Source organism: Podarcis pityusensis, assembly GCF_964106645.2.
Source record: "Podarcis pityusensis genome assembly, chromosome: 4".
In the NCBI taxonomy this organism is placed as follows: Eukaryota; Metazoa; Chordata; class Lepidosauria; order Squamata; family Lacertidae; genus Podarcis; species Podarcis pityusensis.
In genome coordinates, this window is record NC_138027.1 from 42,239,403 (window position 1) to 42,245,402 (window position 6,000).

Here is a 6,000-nt window from a genome sequence, read left to right on the forward strand (position 1 = left end):
TCCCTGCCAATGTAAAAAAGGGCTAAGAAGCACTTAATTTTGGGTGGTGCCCTCTGTGAGTACTGTGCTGGTATGTTGTTTTATTTCTGAGAGGATGAGTGGTTAATCGCAATGTTTCATTTCACTTGTTTGTTTTTACCTTTCCATTTAGCTGTTTGTTCCAGAATCTCAGTTTGGATGCTACATGCTATTCATGTTAACTCAGAAGAGAGAAAAGAAAATGTTCAGAAGGGGTTATTACCAGGTAAGTGGGCACAGGACTGCAACCTTAATGTATGTATGTAACATAGCCTAACTCAGATATCTCTTCAAAATAGGGGTCAACCTATTAGTTTTTTCAATTTATTTTTTCACTAAAATGGGCTGCTTATATTTTTAAGGGAAAAAACCCCAAGTCCCCTGCAAACTGCTGGATGCTCCTGATTGGAGTAAAACACTTCTTCAAGGTGAAATAGCAGAGAGCTGGAGGTGATTTTCAAGAGAAACCCATGTGGACCCCAATCAGGATTGAGAGCACGTACTGGACTGGGATCATAGGACTGTTCTTTCTTTCTTTCTTTCTTTCTTTCTTTCTTTCTTTCTTTCTTTCTTTCTTTCTTTCAAAATAGCCAATACAGTTTTTAAAAGGCATATAACATGAGTAATTTGGTCCTAAATTGTACTGTTTTGTGAATTAATTAAAGGGGCACAGCAATCTTCATTTACTTAAAGCAAGATTCATAAAAAGTCCAGCCATTCTAAGCTTCAAATTGTTTAAGAAAAAAGGGCACCTGTTGAATTAAAAAGTTGAAACTTGGAGTGCATGATATCCCTGGTGAGGTCTAGAAGTGTGCCAAATTTCAAACTGATCTGAAAAAATTGCCACAGCAAGTTAAACAAATGAGGCATTCTAATTTAATTTTTAAATTTAACTCTTTAATTTTTAAGTTAACTTAAAGCCTATGCCAGCAGTTGCTGGAAAAGTTAGACAGTGCAAGTTCAGCTTCATTCTGAAGCTAGAATGCTGCCAGTACTCCTGTTTACAGGAAGTCACCAGGTGGATGCTATGCACAATGCTTATTTCTTAGGAAATGGGAGGGGACATGGAATACACAAGTAGGGTAAGAGAAGAGATTGGGACCTCCTACTGAGTTTCTGAAAGCTGAAATGCAGCATGAGGACCCTACTTTCTGCTCTTCCTTTCTGTGTGCAAGTGGTGGGAAAAGGACATGCAAGAAACCTAACCCTAAAAGGACATGCAAGAATCAAGGTCTCTCGTGGCATTCTGGCTTTAATAAAGGGCTACTAGGGGAACAAGGAAAGGCATGCAAGGAATGCACCTGGAGGCAGTGGCTATCAGTTTCTGCCCCATCCAACTTACCCTTGTAGGCATGTACATAGCCTCTTATAATAGGAAATCCTTCACTGTGGAGCAGTGATTGAAGTAGCAGCAGAATAAAAGAGATGGTGAAATTTGTAGTAAGGTAACAAAAGATAGAAAGAAGGAAACTAGAAAGAACTAGAGGAGTCTCTTGTACAGATATGATTTCTTAATCAGCTGAAAAAAGACAAATGATTCATGTGTGGTACAATAGGCAGAGTCGGCCCGAAATGTTTCTGCACGTGAGATAAAAATCCCACCGCCGCCCCCACAATGGAGTGCATCTGAGGCTCTGCAAGGACTTCCACTCAAAGAAAAGCCCTTGCAAAGGCTCACCACCAGGCGGCGGTGGTGGGGCAAACTCCGCAAAGGCATCTGGAACATCCCATACTTGCTGAAACTTGACGAGAAGGGGCTGTCAAAGAGCTTTGGCGCTGACCTTCCTCTGTCCCTAGGGGTCAGGGCTACACCAGGGCCTCATGTGGTGGGGAAGAAGGACAACACCTCTTGTATTTCTGCTTCCTGAGGCAGCTGCTTCACCCTGCCTCATCTGTGGGCCAGCTCTGGCAGTGGGTAGACTTGGAACAGGGAGAATGAACTCTATTCAGCTATGAAACTCACTGGGTGACCTTGGGACGGTCATTTTTGCTCATTCTCACCTATACAACAAGATTGTTGTGAAGATAAACAGGGAGAGGTGAATAATCTTGAACTTTCATTTTAGATATCTCTCGCTGCCATAAACAGTGCCACACAAACACACCTTTTTATAATACAGAACAAGGAAGCCTACTGAATAACTCAAAAGTTGAATCACTAATGGCTTTTGCTTTTTGCGCAAAAAAAAAAAAAAGCACAATTCCACTATTCTTTAGATTTGTTTCAATGACCAGACATGGCTACCTGCAGTTATTGGTTCTTCGAGAAAAAGGTACTGTAAATGTGTGCCTTCCAATGAAATGATTACTATCAGTTAAGTATTTGTAATTTTGTCTCTCTTTTAAATTTGCCAGAAAACAGATTCAAATTCCTTGCAAAGAGCGTGGGATTGCCAACACGAAAACGACAAGTTTATTTTTCAAAAACCAGGGAGATTCAATGATAAAAAGCCTGTAATTTAAGACCAGAATGATGCACAGCATGACAAATTGTTTTTTCTGACTAACACTTCCTTCACCCAAACCTTGCCTTGGTCTTTCAGGTGAGGAAGGATTACCTGGGAGCAGCAAAGATGCCCGTGTTGTTCTGGTGTTGTTATTGTTTAGATTTCTTACCTGCACTTCTCCATTAGGTCCCAGGTGAGGTTACAGCAATACAGCAATAAAATATTAAAATCAGTTATATTTATTGCCCTTCTGCATTGCCTTATGCAGCATCTAAGCCAAGGATGGGGAACCTGTGGCTCTCTGGAGGTTGTTGGACTCACCCCCCCCCCATGAAGGTTTTGCTGCAAGTTATTTTTAACTGATTTATTGTTTGGGTGGGGTGTGTGGAATCTAGGTTTTCATCTTCATATGTTTTCTAAATCAGGCCCACTGTGAGTCAAATTGCACATGTTAGATATTGACAATATATCAACAGAAGGGTGTTAAGAGACATTATTGCTAAGGATTTTGCTAGGTCATTTTGACACAAAGTGCTATAAAGCCAAAGTCTTGGGAACAGCTCTTAAATACAGAAGATTTTGAAGTATGATATGAATAATTGCTCAATAAAAACCTTATGAAAGAAACAACACTTTCCCAATAATTTCTTGGAAGCTTTGGGCAAAACAGAATTGCCTTTGCTACCTTTCATGTTCCTCTGCTTCAGCAGCAAAAACCAAACCAAACCAAATACTGGCAAGCAAATTACATCTATGCCAGGGACAGTCTTTATTTATATATGAAAAAGCTCATTGTCTTTTAAAAACCTGTAGGCAGGTAGTCAGCTGGCTAAGTTTGTCTTTCCTCTGTATAATCCATTTTTTTCCCTTTTAATGTGATGACAGCTTATTAAGAAATCCAAACAGAAAGTGGGAGGGAGAGAGGGAGAGAGAGAGAAACAGAGGGTGCAAAAAGAAAAGTCAATTCATTGCAAGCGAAGCCAGGCTGAGTTCCTGTGGAAAAAGTACCTTATATCACATTCATGCCTCTGTGCGACAAGATGCTAAGCTGACTTTCTCTGCATGAAAAGGCATACTGAGCTCCCTAACGGCATCAAGTGCTCCAAAACATAGGCAGCAGGGTGAGGGGGTGTGGTAGAAGCCCAGGATCTTTAGAAAGAGCAACACACTTTTCTTTAATCCCAAAAGGTTTTCAACACACAAACAGTACCTGTCCAAAGTTTCCCTTCCCCAACTCAGTAAAAAAGCAAGAAAAGGGAAGGAAGAGTTAAGAGGGCAGGAAAAATATACAAGGTGGTATGTTTAGGAATAAAAGCTAAACACACCCATGTGTTAAGGCATGGCCCATTTCAAAGTAGTGAGCACCAACGGGCTCTGCTGTTTAACTACAGCTTTTGTTTGTGCACTGAGCAGCATGCAGCAAATAACAACCCCGGCTCCAGGATGAGCAGGCAAAGGTCCCGCAAAGACTGCAGCCCTAGGCACACTTGGTGGGGAGTCAGTCTCTCAGCAGGACATGCATCAGAATCATGCTACAATATAAACAGTACCAAAACACCCAGACCAAGACTGGAGAAGGCAACAGAGGGAAAATTAAAGGGAGCAGGAATTCCTGTTTATATTGTCTGAATGCCACCTTCTCCCCAGAGAGCCTTCCTTAAGCTTTCCAAAGTCACAGTGCAGCTTCTTAGTCCTGATTTCAACTGGCGTTCCCGATGCAACAGAGGACAGGATTTCAGTACCGCCTACAGGTATGTAGGAAAGTGAGTTTTGGCAGGCACAGCTTCTTATGTCAGAGTGCCATGAGAATGAGAAGACCCTCACTTAGTGCAACTCCCTCCTCTGTACCAAAGGCACAACAGCCTTGTCCTCTGCTGCATCAGGTCACCTGGAAACCATTTTGCCTAATGCTGCCCACTGGAAGCCCCAATGGCCATCCTTCACTATGTCCACCACCCTCTAAAGGCATTCTAGCAGAGCCCTTGGCAGTGTAGCCAGCCAGCCAGCCAGCCAGCCAGGTTTTCTACAGGCTAGCACTGAGCAAAAAGCATGCACAGGTAGAGGCTCAAAAGCGTCCCACTGCGGAGCACGCATATCTCACCTCCAGGCTTGGTCCGCTCATCCCATGCCAAGGAAATGATCTTCAGTTTGGCATCTCCAGTCAGCAGCACCAGGCTTGAGAGTCCCTAAAGGCAATGGTATAATAGTCCAGTCTGTGAAGAGGGTGGCACCTCTGTAAACAGCAACTGAAGTGAAGTGTAGCAGTAAAAGCAGCTGAGACGACTCTGGCTCAGGAACTGCAGCCGGCACGGCTTCTTCTATTGTTTCATAGAATAGGAGAGCCAAACTAGGTTCTCTCACCGCCACCTGCTGGATATTTAAATCACTACTCCATCAAATCCTATCGGTTCCTAAGTAATACACTTACTCCTGAGAAAGCCCCCGAGAGCTATTGCGAGCACTAAGTGCTGCTCCCGTTTACATCACAAATCACTTTCAAAGTAGAGGATGTCATGCGGGAACGCATGAAGGTTTGTAACTGTTGGTGGCAGTTCAGTATTACAGTCCTGCCACCCAGGATCTGTAATCTCATCCACATCACAGAATCTCACCACCCTTCAGCCACCTGAGCAAAGAGTCAAAAAAATCACCAAAACTCACCTGCCAGTTTCTCCATGTTTGCTTCTTTAATCCTGGAATATCTGTTGCTTCTGAAATTCCAAGGATCAAATCCGAATCTATATTCACATGAGTCATATTTCTTCAATTTTGTATTGTTCAGATCTTTGGTAAACTGCTTTGAGAGTCTCCTGGGGCAATAAATTGGAATATAAGTATTCTAAAGAAATAAATATCACCTGCTTTTCATATCTTAGAATCCTTTAGACCCCAGAAGCATACCTGTGTTTTTTCAGGTCATTAGACCCAAATTCATCAGCCAGAATGACTTAGGGATGATGGGAGTTGTAGTCCAACAACACCTGGGAAGCCACAGGTACACCACCCCTGCTTTAAAGAAAAAACTGACATGCTGTACTAGTGAGAAGCAAAATTCTATTTTCCTATTAGCTAATCATTTAACATTTACCACATAATATCTCCACCCACCCACTCTAGCACAGTATTAGCAATCCAATATTTTCAAAGGAACTCCTATTTTCCTAAGAAAAAGAGAGTTGAAATCACCTTATTTTCCTTCTATAAGGCAGTTTGTCAATATATTTTTTAGGTTTTAATGTAAACATCCATTTCCATTCGATACTCTGTTACTGCACTCACAATATCCCTTCTATCATTCTTTATCCATTCTGGCAATTTCAGTGGAAGAACATCTCCTCCTTTTAATAGCCTCAGACAACAATTTTGGTAATTGCAGGCTTCTTTGCTGGTCATGCAGTCTGTTCCAATCGCTGTAAAATATCTCTGAGTTTGGATGACCTGGAAGTCTTTTCTGCATGGTTTGCCTGCCATGTCATTTCTCATATGCCTCCTGCATCATCAGCACACCCTGCCTTGTTTACAACAAGGGGAAGAC

General features: G+C 42.1%; 1 protein-coding gene across 1 annotated transcript in view; it reads right to left on the reverse strand.

Moving 5' to 3' along the window:
* The window catches only part of HTR1F (5-hydroxytryptamine receptor 1F), a 121,789-nt gene extending 117,000 nt beyond the window's left edge, over positions 1–4,789 (reverse strand). Inside the window, exon 1 of the mRNA XM_081001546.1 lies at positions 4,567–4,789. The gene's annotated coding sequence lies outside the window, so the exon portion shown is untranslated. The remainder of the gene's footprint in view (positions 1–4,566) is intronic.
* Between the last annotated feature and the right edge of the window lie 1,211 nt (positions 4,790–6,000).